The sequence below is a fragment of the Macaca mulatta genome, chromosome 1 (assembly GCF_049350105.2).
Source record: "Macaca mulatta isolate MMU2019108-1 chromosome 1, T2T-MMU8v2.0, whole genome shotgun sequence".
NCBI lineage: Eukaryota > Metazoa > Chordata > Mammalia > Primates > Cercopithecidae > Macaca > Macaca mulatta.
Window position 1 is genome coordinate 32,487,695 of NC_133406.1, and position 19,748 is coordinate 32,507,442.

Sequence of the window (19,748 nt, forward strand, 5' to 3'; positions counted from 1 at the left end):
CTTCAATATATATAATACTCCTATATATTATATAAATATATATTTGTAATAAATATATAAATATATATTTAGGTTATATATAGGTTAAATATAAATATATATTTATAAATATATTTATTAATACATAATATATACTGTAATATAGAAATACATATTTAATATATATGAATAAACATTTTATAAATATATAGCATATAGTATATTACTCAAAATAAATATATATTAAATATATGTATTATATAATCTAGTAATATATGGTCTATATAAATATATTTATATATTATATTCATAAATATATATTAAATATATATCCTTATCTATATTTAATAAGGATATATATTTACCCAATTGTGCCACTTTGAGGAATTTTTCCAAGGAAATACTGAAATAGATATATATTTAAATCTGTATATATTCTTATATATTTAATAAATATATATTTATATTAAATATTCGTATATTTATTAATATATATAAGGATGAGTGGATGGAAGAGAGGTAGAAGCTCCCTTATAGAAAACCATGAATTTTATTTTATTTTTTGAGACAGAGTCTGGCTGTATCACCCAGGCTGGATTTAATGACTGGATCACAGCTCACAGAACCTCAACCTCTCAGGTGCAAGCAATCCTCCTATCTCAGCCTCCGGAGTAGCTGGGACCGTAGGCCGGCGCCACCACACCTGGCTAATTTTTTGTATTTTTTGTAGAGATGGAGTCTCATCTTGCCATATTGCTCAGGCTGGTCTTAAACTCCTCGAGCTCAAGAGATCCTCCTGCCTCAGCCTTCCAAATTGCTGGGATTACAGGTGTGAGCTACCACACCCCATGAAATTTTTGAAAACAAAAAAATACTGAATGGTCTTACCCTACCGGATCTTAATATTTCATACATTATAGAGCCATAGGGATTGAGCTCATGTGGTACTGGCACCAAAATCAACAGACAGGTACATGAAATAGAATAGATCAGCCAGATAGAGACTCCAGTGCAGTTAGAATTTGGTTGTGTATTAAAGGAAGCATAAAAATTGTTGAACAAGTGGTAATGGAACAACTGGGTAAAGATTTTGGAAAACTTTAAAAATTATATCTTCATCTCTTACCACATATCAAATTTTAGATGAAGAGTTAAATACTAACAAAGGCTTAAAAAACAGAAGAAAATAAAAATGAATATATTTTTAATTTTTATTGTTTTATTTTATTTTTATTTTTTGAGATGGGGTCTCACTCTGTCACCTATGGTGGAATGCAGTGGTGCAATCTCGGCTCACCGCAGTCTCTGCCTCCTGGGCTCCAGGTGATTCTACCTCAGCCTCCTAAGGTGATTCTACCTCAGCCTTCTAAGTAGCTGGTTCTACAGGTGTGGGCTACCACACCCTGGTAATTTTTGTATTTTTTGTAGAGATGGGATTTCACCATGTTGCCCAGGCTGGTCTTGAACTCCTGAGCTCAAGCATTTTGCCTGCCTTGGCCTCCCAAAGTGCTGGAATTACAGATGTGAGTCACCATGCCTAGCTGAATCTATTTTTTACACTTTTAAATCTTAGTAGACAATTTTCAGACTGTCCAACAACATTAGATGTGTTCAACCTCACTAGTTTCCAAGAAAATGCAAATTAAAATAATGAGATCTATTTAAGCTAGAAAATTAGCAAAGGTTAAAAAAAACTCAGCATTGTCAGAGGTGTGAGGAAATAGGTAATTTCATAGTCGAGTGATAAGAATATAAATTGGCATAACTTGTCTGCAAAGCAATTTGGCAAGTCTTTTCAAAGTTTGTAACTATTGACCCAATTATGCCACTTTGAGGAATCTATTCCAAGGAAATACTGAGAAACTCTAAAATTTAAATAAAAGGTCATTTATCATTGGCTTATCTATAATGACAAATAAATAACAGTGAGGGGAGAGTTCAATGAATTAAGAAATCAAGTTATAATCCTAAATTTAAAAATCTGATGGGTTTCTCATTTTAAAATGTATATATATTTACAGATACAGGTGTAGATATAGATCAGATAGATAGGGTAGATAGATAGATAGATAGATAGATAGATAGATAGATAGATAGATAGATAGATAGATAAAAAAGGACTAGAAGGGAATACCCTCAAATATTAAGAGTGGAGGTGAGCGAGCAGATTACTGGTTTTTCTTATGGTCATTAAAATTTTCCAATTTCTCTATAATTTATATTATTAGATTCACATATGTGTTGAAGTTGATTTAAAAATAGTAACCTGTTCTCGTCTTTTTATATTTGTATTATTTCACCCAAAGTATTTGAAAAATCTGTTTTTCAAGGGGCATATAGGAAGGGTTCATTCCTGGTCCCCATCAGTATCTTTTGCTTATCCTTGGGGACAGGCAGAGGCCAAACCCCGACCAAAGCAGCAAGAAATTAAGAATTCAGGGATGCTTGCTTCATTCATATTTAGTACCAAGCCATTCACTCTTCCCTTTGTCTTCATTTTTCTGGTTTCTGTGTATGCCATCACGTAAACTGTCCTTTTGGTGTTTAATCTGTATCTAATACAGGAATGACTATTTCCTTAACTTCTGTGTTTTCTGAGAGGACTAATTAATTATTCCTTTTCATTATTTTATAACTGGTAAGTTACAGAACTAACTTGACTGCAGCCCCTGGTGCCACACAGTAAGAATGTTTACTTGGTGTGTGCTTGTTCTGAGCTGGCCTAGGCTGAGTCACCGGCATCCTTGGGCCTGAACACCCACCCCAATGCACTCCCCTGGTGCCTCATCATGGGCCTTCCACGTGAGAGCTGGATATGGCTCAAAAGAACCAGACTTCTTGGGCTATGAGAGGGAACTACAAAGAGGAAGAAAGTGAGAATAAAGGAAAAGAACCTGTGGAAGGAGAGCGAAAGGCACGGGGACACATTGGCCACACGCGCGCGCGCACACACACACACACGGGGACACACGCACCACATGCACACACACACACACAACACACACACACACAAATATGCATTTCAACCCTGGCTCTGAAATTGTGTGATGGATAGTAGGTGAAACCTCTGTTCTCATTACACATCTGCCTTCATTAAAGGCCACCAGCGGAATGGCAATCCTTTTGGTTTACCAGTTTGGTCATAGAGTGTGGATGGCCTTAGCGCTTCTGGAAGCAGCCACAGGTTCCATGCCTGTGAGCCTCCCATGGAGCTATGTGCTGTGCACCATGCCAAACACAAGATGGCAGTATTACTACATCTGCGTTCCTACACCCACCCATCCTCGGTTCCCACACACAGGGCCTGATGCAAACTGGACACACACACACACAGAGCTGTCCCTCAAATAAAATAATGACACTTTGCCTATCATCAAGTGGGACCTGTGTTTGAGACTGAGTTTGCCTCCTTCGTGGGGGTCAAAGGCAGGACACGCTATGTGATTTGTAGGGCCCAGTGCAAAAGGAAAATGTAGGGCCTCTTGTTCAAAAAGCAGGGAAAAAAGTGCTGTTAAAGGCAGTAAAATATGAAGCCTTTTCCTTTCTTTCCTGGACTCTTGACTTGTTATATGATTTTTTTATTTGCTATTAATGTTCTAAGTCAAGAAAAACAGAATCATTAAATGTACTTTTAAATCATTAGCATCAATTTTACCACTCACGGTCATATTGAGGAATGCCAGTTCACAGTGCAAATGTAAGAGCATTTAACTCATAGGCAGAATCAGTGAAGTTATACAATTTTTATTTTGTTGCTTGTATATGCTTATGTGTTTTGTTCTTACCCTAACAGTGAAAATATTGCATAAAACTAACTCAGTTGCTTTTATTTTACTTCTTGATCCATGCACATTCTACCAGCACCTTCTGCCTTTGGCTTACTCATGAGTAAGAGAGGACTGAAAGGAAAAGGAACTGTTTTCCCTTTAGAATGTCAATGCTTTCATGTATAGGAAGCAAGTGCTAGTGGCCTCTTGGGGCTGCCAGTGCCCCAGCTGACTCAGTCATCGACATAGTACTCTTACCTTGGACTCACTTTGAGTCCCATTCATCTCCCATATATCATGGGCCCACCAGAATTCCATGTGGATGGGGCATCATACAAAGGGAGCAGCAAGGAACGATGGGTGCATGTGTCCCCTCTGCTCATGCGGATGTTCCATTGTCCCATTGGACCTCACTTACAGACACAAATTCAAAAACATAGTGATTCAGAATTTCAAGATAGTGACAGTAGAGCATTAAAGCAAGCACAGGGCTCTCCTGAATGCACGGGGGATACATGCACAGACACACACAAACACATAAGTAAGAACGGCAGTGGCTGTGTGACACACGAGTGACATGCCTGCAAAGCCAGCCCAGGTCACAGGCTCTCATGATCTCAGTCACTTGCATTTTCCCAGTCCACACTTATATCTCCAATGAGTGTTTTCGCCAGGGGCCAGAGCTCCTTCAACCCCACATGTACCAGTCTGAGCTAGTGAGCATCCATTCCTTCAGCAAACATTTATTGAGCATTCCTGTTACATGTCAGATACTGTTCTAGGAGCTGGGGATGCAGCAGGGTACACAGTCCCTGCCCTCATGGAGCTTACACTGTAGTGGAGAAGGGGGAAGAGCAATTCACAAATCAATAAATATGTGTCAAATGGAGACATGCTATGAAGAGAAAAGCAGAGTAAAAAGAGCATTATGGTAGCAGATATTGTTACCTAATGTAGTCAGAGAAGGGCTCTCTGATGAGCCGGCATTTGAACAGAGACCTTAAGGGTGTGAGGGAGTGAGCTAGGAGGTTCTGGGGGAAGGACCTCCAGGCAAAAGGAATGGCAGCTATGAAGGCTGTGAGTGGGTGTGCATGGTGTGTCTGAGGGGGAACAGGGAGGCAGCAGCTGGAGCCAAGTGAGTGAGAGGAAGAAGGTAGGTGAGGTCAAAACAGTGGGGGCACAGGGGGAGCCCATGTAAGGCCTTGCATTCCCACATAAACTTCAGTAAAAACTGTCTCCGCTACATTGCCTCCTCTCTTCTAAAGGCCTTATGTCTTGATGAATGGCCTCGTTGGGAATGGGAGCCACCTTTGGCTCCTTTTCTCTCATGTCTTTAGCCTGACTTCTTGCTCCAGCTACTGCCTGGCTGACCACTTCCAGGCAGGGTGCTACCAGCTTAGTCCAGCTGCAGTGACACGTACCTTGGGTTCACACCAGGAACCTCTCCTGTCTTGCCCTGGGGCTTCTCTGGTGTTGGTGTGGACACCTGAGGAGCCAGGAGCCTGTTCAGCTCTCATGTGTGCATAGCTTCAAGTGCAGGGGGAGTGATGCCCGTGGGGACACCCTGAACCCATGGAGATGGAAGCCTACGGATAACACATTTCATAAGTCTCCTTGGAAGGCCTTAGCGAGACATCAAGCTCCAGTCAACCGCAGCAGTGGCTAACTTAGTAGTCACTTAGTGGCGTCCTTGCTTCTCTTTTTCATTCGTTCTCGTTCCACTGCCCTGATCCCTCACTCTTGCTCCCAGATAAACAAATTGCACACACGCCTCTGTCCTGGATTCTCCTTTTATGGGTGGCGGGAATAAATCAGGCTCAGATAAAAAATATCCCTTCCCACTGATCATTCAAATCTTGTTGATTCTACTTCAAATTGTTTCTTTAATTTTTCCCATTCCTGCTCCTACTCCCCTGGTTCAGACCCTCTTCATCTCTTCTCTGTACTCGGACCAACTGGACTCCTACCTGCTCTTTTGCCTCTCACCCACCCCCCATTTTTTTTTTTTTTTTGAACTTAACCCATCATCTCTCCTACAAAAGCATTCATCCTTTTCTGCTGCCAGAGTGAAGTTTCTAAGACACTACAACTACTCATTTCTGGTACCTCCTTATCACCTACAAAATAAAGTTTAAACCCCTTAACATGATGTTATGATCGCTGTCCATGCCTGCAGCATCGTGATTTTCCGTCTCTCCCCAGAAACACCTCTGACCACCTTGGACTGTTCATCTGTCGTTTCCCCTTCAGTGGTTCTTCCTCTCGAAGCCTTTCTTTCTGCCAACCTTTCCATTCAGTCCCCTTTAGTTTATCAAATGCTTAATTGAACATAGGCACATACCAGTTCCTGTCACCCGAGGAGGTGAGGAGCAGGTGACAAGATAGGGGAAGGTAGTGTTGCAGAATACGTCGCATGTCAACACAGTCCCATGTAAATGTTTTAGTTAGTTTGCCCCAGTTTAGGGACCTGAATGTACTTTTTCATCACGCTAGAGTCACTGCAGGGGTTTTGGTAAGGAGAAAGGACATTTTTCTTTTGCAGAACTTGAGATCGTGTGGAAAAATAAGGCCCTAAGGGGGGGTAAATTTATGGAAAGTCATCTTTACATTAATCATCAAAGCTGATGTCTAAATAAAGACAATGCGATTGAGATTTTGCACATTTTTAAATTACTAGTAGTGGATAAAGCACTCAATTTTCACTTACCATTCCTGCTTCAAAAAAAGAAGTGTTAAATTTTCTTCCCAGCAGATTCAAGGAGATGCTTGCTTATTTGTTTTCATTTGTTGCAGATAATATGCATGCAGAGAGGTTTTCCTTTTCTGAGTCTCATTTTCCATCCACATATTCAATGTCTTCTTGGCTTGCACTTAGGATTGTTGATTTTCCACCCCTCTAGTTCTGCCTGCTGGGCCACTGGCTACAGTGTGCAGGTTGGGATCATAGGACTGTGACTGGCCAAGGGGGCACATGGTTCTGACTCTCAGCCCATGAGGTTTGCCAGGTTGGGCTCCCTGGCTTGTGGCTGCATTACATTTTTATAATTCTGTCGTGATTCAGAGATGTTAAGTAAGTTGGTACTTGAGATAGAAAGGTTTAGGATAATCTTATTTAACCAATGAGGCCCAGCTCAACGGGTAATTGTCAGCCCTTCTACCCATCTCCCAGGGTTTATCGCCTCAGGCATGGCCCTGGTATCTGTGTGCAGAAACAAACCTGTCAACTCTTCTTTCCCATCTTAGCAACCTCCTTCCTCTCAGACCAATTCCCAGTGCTAAGAACCTGGTTACCCTTCCTCCTTGTGATTCCTGCAGCTAGAATAACAAATTGTCACGAAACATATCCTCTCACATTTCTGGAGGTCAGAAGTCCAAAGCCAGGCTCTCAGCAGGGCTGCACTCCCTCCAGTGGCTCTAGCAGAAAACCCTGTCTTGCCTCGTCCTCCTCCAGCCTCTGGTGACAGTTGATGTTCCTTCACTTGTGGCAGCAGCATCCAGTCTGTGCGTCTGTCCTCACCTAGCCTGCTTTCTTGTGTGTGACTCTGTGTTCTTTCCTGTCTCTCAATAGAACTTTCTCATTTAGGGCCCATCCTAATCCAGCATGATCATATTTCAATCTTTGCCTTCATCATGTTTTGATGACCTGATTTTCAAATAAGATCACATTCTGAGGCTGTGACATGACATGATTTGGAGTGGACGCCATTCACCCCACCACACTCATCTACTTTAACTTTATCAAGACTTCAATGCAAGCACGTCTACTTCTTACATCCCCTGTTTTACCTCCTTTTCCTGTTTTCAACTCCCTGTTCCTCTTTTCCTCATTTACCCCTTTAAGAATGACTTATAATTTGTGTGCACAAGATTTGACTATTCTGCATTTTCGAAGAGATGTACAAAGGTAAGCACATATTTATCAGAATTTCATATAGAATTAGAGGGAAGTCAAAGTCAGGAAAGGAGGGACTGATCTATTCATATACAATTATTTTAGTATTATATTTGTATTAATTTCCTCAACCCATTTGAAAGTTCCCCAAGGAAATGTGTGGTTTTCAACTTAATATGCAAGTTCCTAGCAGAGTGTCTGGTATGTAGTAGGTGCTCATAAATTAGAATGAGATGAGTCAACTTCTTACCTTTGACTGTGTCCTAACCAAACATTGCCAAATAAATGGGAAAGGACTGGACTGGCACAAAATTCTCTCTTCATTGCTCATGGACTTGCCTCTCAAGTCCAGCCTCTATGGATACAACCTGCTAGTCTAGTATTGTTGAAGAAAATGCACTTTGATCTCACTTTTCTCAGGAATGACAAAGACCACACTTACAGTGATGATGGGGATAATTTTTTCTGTCTTCCAGAGGAGAGGAACAAGAGCATCCTCAAGAATACAATAGGGGGCGTGAAGGGCTTTCATGAGCCTCTGTAAAACACAGCTGTGGCCGGGCGTGGTGGCTCACGCCTGTAATCCCAGCACTATGGGAGGCCGAGGTGGGTGGATCACTTGAGGTCAGTCAGGAGTTCAAGACCAGCCTGGCCAACATGGTGAAACCCTGTCTCTACTAAAAATACAAAAAAAAAAAAATTAGCATTATACAAAAATCACACACACCTGTTGTCCCAGCTACTTGAGAGGCTGAGGCAGGAGAATCACTTGAACCAGGGAGGCAGAGGTTGCAGTGAGCCGAGATTGCGCCACTATACTCCAGCCTGGGCGACAGAGTGAGACTTTGTCTCAAAAAAATAAATTAATAAAAATAAATTAATAAATAAAACACAGTTGTAAAGCATATGTCTTGTCCCTCTAGTAAGAAAGGCAAGTCCAGAGGCCAGAAGTGAAGCCCGGCCTCTGTGTTTCTAACATCAAGGATGCTGCCCTGCCCAGGACCAACACCCGGCAAACTTTGGATGATGTCTGTAAGGTGATGTTCATCAACATCTTCAACAGCAAGCTGAAAGCCTAGCAGACATGCTCACTGTCAGTCCTCTGGAAGGCCCAAGAGAGCCCTTGCCTGCTACCTCAATAGATGAGGACCTCCAGGGCTACCTGGCCTTTGTGGATTCCAGACGTCCTGTATCAGCCGAGCTCCAGGAGAGCCCCAGCAGCACTCTCTTCTCCTGCTGCCTTGGTGCTCAAGACAATGGTCTTTTTGAGTGTCCAGCTGATTCTGTTGCTCACTTCTGCCTCTCCCATTGTGTGGATGCCTCTCATCCCTTGCCTGAGGTAAGCCTACACTTACTCTGAGGTTTTGAATCTGACTCAGTGACCTTCAAGGCTCTCCCTCCCAGCTGCCTGTGGCCCAGGCCGAAACACAATGTTTCATGTGGTTTCAGGGATGAGGTCACACCCATTTTCTTTGCAATATCCTTAACAAATTTTCATTTGGGGAAAATAAAGAGTTGTTAGGAAAGCAGCCTTTTCTTTCACATCATTTCTCCTTATTCTCTTTTCTTTTTCCTCTTCCTGGTTTTTCTAAATTCCAACCCCATCTAATGAAAAGGGAAACTGTTACTAATAGCAATTTAGCTTAAATGCATTGCTTTTAGTAGCCATGGGGACAAAAATATCAAAGAGCCATAAGTAGAATAAGGGTAGAAAACTTCTGCAAAGCTACAGGGCACATCCTGATAACACCAGTACAAAGCTGATGTCCCTTTTCTGCAGAGGATACACAGTGCAGACGAGCCTGCAGGTCACCCGGTAGCCGTAGAGCAGTAGAAGTGTGTACCATGTTATTATGTCTGTAGTCTATGCTGAGGCCTGGGAAGGGCCAGAGACAGCATGCTCTGTTTATATTCCACATTTGCCAAAAAGACCCTCTCCACAGCTTTCTCCCAGGGCTTGATCTAGAAAACCCAGAGATCCTTAAGTTCCACCCATCCCTTGCCTTCAGGCTAACTGCTGTTAGAGTAAGAAAAATGTCCCTGAATGTGCCTGGTCTCCTGCTGGGAGTATCATTTGTCAGTCAAACCAGGTGAATTAGCATTTTGTCCCGATTTACTTTAGAAGAGGAAATGAAAACTATCTCTAGATGCATTTTTGTATCCTTTGCTTTGTGCTGTCATAAAGAGCTAAAATAATTTTTCCGTGTTATTCACTAATTCCTGTTTTGTCTCTGAGGGTGGAATTCATGCCATAACACTTTCTTTCTGGGGTTTCTCACAGCACACAGCACAAGCCTTAGGTACACAGTAGGCATTCAGCATTCATTAAACCCCTTTTTGATCAAACGATTAAGTTACAGGATTGAGTTCTACTTGCTGGACCTCTGCTTTCAGTATTCCATTTGGGTTTCTTTTTTTTTTCCCCCTCCCTTGGATATAATTCATAGTGAACTGATACTCTTGGTGTCTTTGTTCTACATGAAGAGGAGAAGAGAGGAAAAAAATATGATGGTAACTACCTATATCAATTTCCATATGACACAAGCTGCAGGGTCATGTTTTAATGTTCATTAGAATCCTGTACAGCACTGAGAAATCTAGTGTTGATACATGAAGAAGACAAACTATCGTGAATGCATTTACTCCTCTCATAGAACTACAGATCAATACTTTGTTAATATTGACTTCCTTCTGTATTAGTCCATTCTCACGCTGCTATAAAGGACTGCCCGAGACTGGGTAATTATAAAGGAAAGAGCTTTAATTGACTCGTAGTACTGCAGGGCTGGGGAGGCCTCAGGAAACTTACAATCATGGCAGAAGGGGAAGCAAACACGTCCTTCTTGACATGATGGCAAGAAGGAGAAGTGCCGAGCAAAAGGGGGAAAAGCCCCTTATAAAATCATCAGGTCTCATGAGAACTCACTCACTATCACAAAAACAACATGAGGGTAACCAGCCCTGTGATTCAGTTACCTCCCACCGGGTCACTCTCATGACACATGGGGATTATGGGAACTACAATTCAAGATGAGATTTGGGTGGGGACACAGCCAAACCATATTACCTTCTATTACAGGGAGTGCTAATTTGTCTCTCCCTCTAGAAATGTAAACTCCATAAGGGCAGGGATGATGATGAAGAGTCTATGCTATTTTGTTCAATTCTGTATCCGCAGTTCATAGAACAATCCCTAGCACATGGTATGCACACTGAATAAATATTTGTGGAAAGACTGAATAGGATTTATGTTATGTGTGGTATAATCTTACAGATTATGGTAATCAGCAAAGTAGAAATTAGACTCATCTCATATGTCTGAAATCTGTCCTTGGGGTTTGACATCAGACTGTGACTCCCACTTGGGTTTGAGCTGGGATTCTGTACAAAACCTCAGCCCCATGCTTTAGGTAACCACAGGGTCTGCTTCTGGAAGAGAAGAAGTGTTTCAGTAATGAAGGGAAATGGTGACCCGTAGGAAAAGTTGATGTAATGGAGATGAGGGAACAGACCCACTCGTGGATACTTCCCTACTGAATACATTTGTGTATGTGGATGTCGATAGCTACCACAGAGGCCTTTCACAGTATCCTCTTTCTCCCCTTTGCCTCACTTAGTTATTCTTTACCCCTCTATAGTAATAGTTTGAGTTTTGATTCATGTTGATTTTATTTATTGACAGAGTCTCACTGTGTCACCCAGGCTGAAGTGCAATGGCATGATCACAGCTCACGCAGTTTCAATCTCCCTAGGCTCAGGTGATCCTCCCACCTCAGTCTCCCAAGTAGATGGGACATACCTGGCTAACTTTTCTATATTTTTTGTAGAGACAGGGTTTCTCCATGTTGCCCAGGCTGGTCTTGAACCCCTGGGCTCAAGTCATCTGTCTACCTCAGCCTCCCAAAGTGCTGGGATTGCAGGTGTGAGTCACTGTGCCTGGCCCATGTTGATTTTAATACTTAGAAAGAATCAAAGAAGATTGATACTAGTCACTGTTAATGATGTTTTTTGGGTTACTACATCTTAGTCATCTTCGTTTCCTCTGAGAACATATTGACCTCTCAGATATAAACATGGGTTTGTTAACCTTGCGGTACACTGAGGCTGAAAGATCATCAGCTCTATTTTTCAGATGGTGAGACCAAAGCTCAAACACTTACCGGGGCCAAGACAGCCTATTCTGCTATTATGGTCTTTTATCCTGGTACCCAGGCCTTCTTGACCTCTTATTGCCAGAATGCAGTAGGATTTTGACTTGTCCCTACTATTTGATGCAGAAAAGGATGAGTCCCATGGTTCTAACAGTATCTTTTTTTATGCTGTACATTTATTATCACTGGAATAAAAGCCTGGGCAAAGGAGACCAACTATAAAGCTCTTTGAATTTAGGACTTGTCAGTCCCTACAGGGAAACAGAGGGTGTTAGAGAAAAATGAACTGGTGGAGATTATGCGGCCTCAAAAGGTTTTTAAATAATGAGCGATCTCTGGTCTATACATTAGAGTGTAAATTCCAGATGCTTGAATTTTCAAGTTTTCAGTCCTGAGGGTGGGATGTAGTACAAGTTACAGACTCTGGAGCCAGACTGTGTTGGCTCCACCATCTGCTTGCCCTGGGACCTTGAGCAAGTTACACGACCCCTCTGTGTGTAAGAGTCTAAATCTGCAATACTCCCCACCTCACTGGGCTGCTGTGGGGATTAAAGGACTTAGCACAATTCATACTTAAAACACTTAGAACAGCAACTGGCTCACAGTGCGCATTCAACAATTGCTCTACGATGAGCATAACGATGGTGATTTCCCATTCTAACTGGGGGCAACAAGTATACTTTTCTCTCATTTTGTCTCATGTCATAAAATGGCCATTTCTATAACTTTTTAACATTCAGATTGCTGGATTTTACCCCCAAATGAAGCTCTTTGGATATTTCCAGCAAAGGAAAAGAAGAGGAACAAGACTTAGGAAGAAAGCAGAGGAGTGTTCACAGACATAGTAGAAAAAATAATTAATTCTTGAATTCACTCAAGAATTAGGATTTGCCTTTATTAAGTATCTGCCATATGCAAAATATTGCACAGGGATGTGAAGGGTGCATATCACACACGTGTACATGCGTGTGCATGCAAGTATACAATATAGTTCCTGCCCTCAAAGAACCTATACCCGTCTTCTCTAGGAAGCCTTCCTCAGGACTCCAGGCAAAATTAGGATTGCTCCTCTGTTTGCTCCTAGCACCCTGCACTCACCTCTGGCACTCATTTATTATTAGGCTTTGTAATCACCTGCTGTCTAGAAACCAATGAGCTTCACAAGCTTATGAATCATGTCTTCTTAGCTTTTGTAGCACCCAGCAGTAGTTTGCTGGACAGGGCAGGACTGGACAGAGCTAGCAGAGGTTCTCTGGTATGGATCTTCCTCTTCTTCCATTGGCTTTGGTGCTACACCTTTAGCCTTAGACCTACCTTACTTTTAAGACTAATTGTTATCCTTGAACCCTTCTTGCTTCCTCTTCACCTGTGACCTTCTTTCTTTGCCCCTTTGATCCCACTGGAGACACTAAGCCTTACCACCAAGCCAAGAGAAATAAGGGGTCTGTCTTCTTCCACTGGGAAGGAAGTGTAGAGGGCTCAGCTCACCGACAGCTTCTTGAGCTTCAGGACATCAAGGCTGTGCAGGTTCTGGCTTTTGCATCCCTGGAGGTGGTCTCTCTCTTTAAGATTTCTCTGCCTATTCACTCATCTTCCACTAGTAAGAGAAACCCAGTATGGAGTGAAACTGGGGGCTATAGGGGGAAGGTTGGCCAAAGCTTTGATCAAAGAACTTCCCCATCAGCTGTGTTTACCTTGTTCCTTCTTCCCTGTCTCCCCAGCCAGGTTCTCAAGCACAGACTTCTCAGGCCAGCCATTCCTGGGGCAGCAGATGGATCCACTCATTCCCTCAGTTGAGTCTCTGCAGCTTCTGGCTTCTGTCAGTGGTTGGAACTTTAGAACTGTTTGAAAGCAACCACACATTGTGTGTCTGCAACGTGTTTATGCCAAGCACAGTTTCATGCAGATGTTCATAAACACGCTGCCAGTTACCAACCATCTTTCTGTCAGTCTGAATTGCTATTTGCTTTTCCAATTCAAACTGAGAGGCACATACTCTGGTGACATGCAGGCTCCCTAATACACGCTATCCACTAAGACATCAGCCAATGTGCTTTCCCCCACGTTCATGTTCACACACTCGCCATGCACCCCAATGTCTTCTGCACAGACCTGCCTCATCTCTGTCTCCCTCTGTGGTTATGTTTAGCCAGATCCTTCCTTTGTAATTGTTTTTGAAACTTAGCTTTAAACCTCTCCCAAAACCACAGTGGCATGGTAGAAGGTAAAGGCTGCCAAAGTTTAAGAGAGTCATGATGTCTGCTTTCCCCTTGCCTCAGGCCATCTTCTTCTTCTTGTGGAACATTGTAATGGAAAGGTGGACGGGTCTTTTTCCGCACTTGGCCTGACGGCTCCTTCTGGAACACAAACGAAAAGCTCCATGGTCCACGTGGTGCCAAAGCTCTATGACAGGGGCTCATGGTAGAGGCTATTGGATGAACTGCGGTTGGTTTTGGACTTGGCTAGAACAGCAGGATTCCTGGGGGATGTTTTTTGTCCTCTGTCATTGCTGAAGGTCTGATTAGAAGAACCAAGCAAAATAATGACAGATCTTGAAATTCTGGGTTTTACTCTTCAGCTTATCCAAGTCAGTGGTGATTTGGTTTATATGACATATTTTTTGATGAGAAATATATTCTTAAAAGGTCATTCTCTACTTCCTTCCTCCAAATCTCAGATTCTGGACCCTTGGCCCACATTGTTTTTTAATTCCCCTGCTGGGCTGGGAGGCTCAGCTGGCAATAGCCAGCACATCCAATACATCCATCATCACTACTCATCATGGAGGAGCTGGGTAAAGAGTCAACCTCTTCCCTGGCATTTATTTTATTTAAAAAATATTTTTATTTTACTTTTTGTGGGTTTTAGTAGGCATATATATTTATAGGGTACATAAGATGTTTTGATACAGGCATATGATACATAATAGTCACATCATGAAAAATGGGGTATCCATCCCCTCACGTGTTTATCCTTTGTGTTACAAACAATCCAATTATACTCTTTCAGTTATATTAAAATATACAATTAAATTGTTATTGACTGTAGTCATCCTGTTGTGCTATCGAATATTAGGTCTTATTCTTTTTTTTTTCTCTGTTGCCCAGGCTGGAGTACAGTGGTGTGATTTTGGCTCACTGCAGCCTCTGCCTCCTGAGTTCAAGAGATTCTCGTGTTTCAGCCTCCATAGTAGTTGGGATTACAGGTGTGTACTACCACATTTGGCTAATTTTTGTATTTTTAGTAGAGACAGGGTTTCGCCATGTTGGCTAGGCTGGTCTCAAACTCCTGGCCTCAAGTGATTTGCCCACCTCGGCCTCCCAAAGTACTGGAATTACAGGCATGAGCCACTGCACTCGACTTTATTCATTCTTTCTAACTTTTTTGTACCCATTAATCATCCTCTGATTTTTAGATCCCACAAATAAGTGAGAACTTGCAATGTCTGTTTTTCTGTGCCTGGCTTATTTCACTTAATTTAATGACCTCCAGTTCCATCCACGTTGTTGCAAATAACAGAATTTCATTCTTTTATTATGGCTGAAGTACTCCATATATGTACCATATTTTCTTTATTCATTATGTTGGATGGACACTTAGGTTGCTTCCAAGTCTTAGGTATTGTCAACAGTGCTGTAGTAAACATAGGAGTGCAGATGCCTTTTTGAAATACTGATTTCCTTTCTTTAGGGCATCTACCCAGCAGTGGGATTGCTGGATCATACGGTAAGCTCTATTTTTAGTTTTTTGAGAAAACTCCAAACTGTTATCCATAGTGGTAGTACTAAATTACATTCCCACCAACCATGTACAAGGGTTCTCTTCCTTCCATATCCTTGTCAGCATTTGTTATTGCCTGTCTTTTGGATATAAGCCATTTTAACTGAGGTGAGACGATATTTCGTTACAGTTTTGATTCGCATTTCTCTGATGATCAGTGATGTTGAGCACGTTTTCGTATGCCTGTTTGCCGTTTATATGTCTTCTGAGAAATGTCTATTCAGCTCTTTTGCTCTTTTTAAAATTGAATTATTAGATCTTTTCCTATAGACTTGTCTGAGCTCCTTATATATTCCAAGTATTAATCTCTTGTCAGATGGGTTGTTTGCAAATGTTTTCTCCCATTCTTTGGGTTGTCTCTTTACTTTATTGATTGCTTCCTTTGCTGCACAGAAGCTTTTTAACTTGATGTGATCCCATTTGTCCATGTTTGCTTTGATTATCTGTGCTTGTGGGATATTATTTAAGAAGTCTTTTCCCAATCCAATGTCCTGGACATTTTCCCCAGTGTTTTTTTTAATTTTATTTATTTATTTATTTATTTTTGTAGTAGTAGTTTCACAGCTTGAGGTCTTAGATTTAAGTCTTTAAACTGTTTTGAATTGAGTTTTGTGTACAGCAAGACATAGGGGTCTAGTTTCATTCTTCTGTATGTGGATATCCAGTTCTCCCAGCACCATTTATTGAAGAGGCTGTCTTTTCCCCAGTATGTTCTTTGCACCTTTGTAAAAAATGAGTTCACTGTGGGTGTGTCAATTTGTTTCTGGGTTCTCTATTCTGTTCCATTCATCTGTGTGTCTGTTTTTATGCCAATACCATGCAGTTTTTGTTACTTTAGCTTTGTAGTATAATTTTTAGGCAGGTAATGTGATTCCTCTAGATTTGTTCCTTTTATTTTGGATAGTTCAACTACTCTGGGTCTTTTGTGGTTGCTTATAAATCGTATGATTTTTTTTCTGTTTCTGTGAAGAATGTCTTTCGTGTTTTTTTCTGATTTTTGAAGTAAGTTTATTTTTTATTTATACATAGTAGATGTACATACTTGGGGATACATGCAATCATTTAATTCATTCATATAATTTTTAGAGATCAAATAGGTATAATTGGAATATCTATCACCTTAAATATTATCTTTTCCTTATAACACCTGAATTATTCTCTTTTAGCTATTTAAAAATATAAAATAGATTATTGTAAACTATAGTCACCCTACTGATCTTTCAAACACTAGATCTTATTAATATCAAACACTAGGTCTTATCCCTTAGATCAAGCTGCATCTTCATTTCTTTTGCATTTTCCTACATGCTCTTGACTACAGTTCTCTACATAAGGATTTTTTTTGCTTTCTTTCTTGGTCTTTTTCAACTCAGTGTTTATTTTAAAATCTTTTATTTTTTTATTATACTTTAAGTTCTAGGGTACATGTGTACAACATGTATGTATATATGTACCATGTTGGTGTGCTGCACCCATTAACTTGTCATTTACATTAGGTATGTCTCCTAATGCTATCCCTTCCCCCTCCCCCCATCCCATGACAGGCCCTGGTGTGTGATGTTCCCATTCCTGTGTTCAAGTGTTCTTAATGTTCAATTCCCACCTATGAGTGAGAACACGCGGTGTTTGGTTTTTTGTCCTTGTGATAGTTTGCTGAGAATGATGGTTTCCAGCTGCATCCATGTCCCTACAAAGGACATGAACTCATCCTTTTTTACGGCTGCATAGTATTCCATGGTATATATGTGCCACATTTTCTTAATCCAGTCTGTCATTGATGGACATTTGGGTTGGTTCCAAGTCTTTGCTATTATGAATAGTGCTGCAATAAACATACGTGTGCATGTGTCTTTATAGCGGCATGATTTATAATCCTTTGGGTATATACCCAATAATGGGATGGATGGGTCAGACGATATTTCTAGTTCTAGATCCTTGAGGAATCACCACACTGTCTTCCACAATGGTTGAACTAGTTTACAGTCCCACCAACAGTGTAAAAGTGTTCCTATTTCTCCACATCCTCTCTAGCACCTGTTGTTTCCTGACTTTTTAAGGATTGCCATTCTAACTGGTGTGAGATGGTATCTCACTGTGGTTTTGATTTGCATTTCTCTGATGGTCAGTGATGATGACCATTTTTTCATGTGTCTGTTGGCTGCATAAATGTCTTCTTTAGAGAAGTGTCTGTTCATATCCTTCACCCACTTTTTGATGCAGTTGTTTGTTTTTTCTGGTAAATTTGTTTGAGTTCTTTGTAGATTCTGGATATTAGCCCTTTGTCAGATGAGTAGCTTGCAAAAATTTTCTTCCATTCTGTAGGCTGCCTGTTCACTCTGATGGTAGTTCTTTTGCTGTGCAGAAGCTCTTTGGTTTAATTAGATCCCATTTGTCCATTTTGGCTTTTGTTGCATTGGTTTGGTGTTTTAGACATGAAGTCCTGCCCATGCCTATGTCCTGAATGGTATTGCCTAGGTTTTCTTCTAGGGTTTTTATGACTTTAGGTGTAACATTTAAGTCTCTATTCCACCTTGAATTAATTTTTGTAAAAGGTGTAAGGAAGGGATCCAGTTTCAGCTTTCTACGTATGACTAGCCAGTTTTCCCAGCACCATTTATTAAATAGGGAATCCTTTCCCCATTTCTTGTTTTTGTCAGATTTGTCAAAGATCAAATGGTTGTAGATGTGTGGTATTATTTCTGAGGTCTCTGTTCTGTTCCATAGGTCTATATCTCTGTTTTGGTACTAATACCATGCTGTTTTGACTACGGTAGCCTTATAGTTAAGTTTGAAGTTAGGTAGCGTGATGCCTCCAGGTTTGTTCTTTTGGCTTAGGATTGTCTTGGCAATGCGGGCTCTTTTTTTGTTCCATATGAACTTTAAAGTAGTTTTTTCCAATTCTGCGAAGAAAGTCATTGGTAGCTTAATGGGGATGGCATTGAATCTATAAATTACCGTGGGCAGTATGGCCATTTTCACGATATTGATTCTTCCTGTCCATGAGCATGGAATGTTCTTCCATTTGTTTGTGTCCTCTTTTATTTTGTTGAGCAGTGGTTTGTAGTTCTCCTTGAAGAGGTCCTTTACATCCTTTGTAAGTTGGATTCCTAGGTATTTTATTCTCTTTGAAGCAATTGTGAATGGGAGTTCACTCATGATTTGGCTCTCTGTTTGTCTGTTATTGGTGTATAAGAATGCTTGTGAATTTTGCACATTGATTTTGTATCCTGAGACTTTGCTGAAGTTGCTTATCAGCTGAAGGAGATTTTGGGCTGAGACGATGGGGTTTTCTAAATATACAATCATGTCATCTGCAAACAGGGACAATTTCATTTCCTCTTTGCCTAATTGAATACCCTTTATTTCTTTGTCTTGCCTGATTGCCCTGGCCAGAACTTCCAACACTATGTTGCATAGGAGTGGTGAGAGAGGGCATCCCTGTCCTGTGCCAGTTTTCAAAGGGCATGCTTCCAGTGTTTGCCCATTCGGTATGATATTGGCTGTGGGTTTGTCATAAATAGCTGTTATTATTTTGAGATACATCCCATCAATACGAAATTTATTGAGAGTTTTTAGCAAGAAGAGCTGTTGAATTTTGTCAAAGGCCTTTTCTGCATCTATTGAGATAATCATGTGGTTTTTGTCTTTGGTTCTCTTTATATGCTGGATTATGTTTATTGATTTGCGTATTTTGAACCAGCCTTGCATCCCAGGGATGAAGCCCACTTGATCATGGTGGATAAGCTTTTTGATGTGCTGCTGGATTCAGTTTGCCAGTATTTTACTGGGGATTTTTGCATCGATGTTCATCAGGGATATTGGTCTAAAATTCTCTTTTTTGGTTGTGTCTCTGCCGGGCTTTGGTATCAGGATGATGTTGGCCTCATAAAATGAGTTAGGGAGGATTCCCTCTTTTTCTATTGATTGGAATAGTTTCAGAAGGAATGGTACCAGCTCCTCCTTGTACCTCTGGTAGAACTCGGCTGTGAATCCATATGGTCCTGGACTGTTTTTGGTTGGTAGGCTATTAATTATTGCCTCAATTTCAGAGCCTATTATTGGTCTATTCAGCGATTCAACTTCTTCATGGTTTAGTCTTGGGAGGGTGTATGTGTCCAGGAATTTATCCATTTCTTCTAGATTTTCTAGTTTATATGCATAGAGATGTTTATAGTATTC

At 41.0% G+C, this 19,748-nt stretch overlaps 1 protein-coding gene across 5 annotated transcripts in view; it reads left to right on the forward strand.

The window, feature by feature from the left end:
• Positions 1–5,742: 5,742 nt before the first annotated feature.
• Positions 5,743–19,748, forward strand: part of TNN (tenascin N) — a 113,905-nt gene continuing 99,899 nt past the window's right edge. For 4 of the 5 annotated variants that reach the window (XM_028850623.2, XM_028850624.2, XM_078000392.1 and 1 more), the window contains exons 1-2: positions 6,505–7,650; positions 8,562–8,977. The gene's annotated coding sequence lies outside the window, so the exon portion shown is untranslated. Of the gene's footprint in view, positions 7,651–8,561; positions 8,978–19,748 lie in introns of all 5 variants that reach the window. The other variant, XM_078000372.1, reaches the window with a different exon arrangement.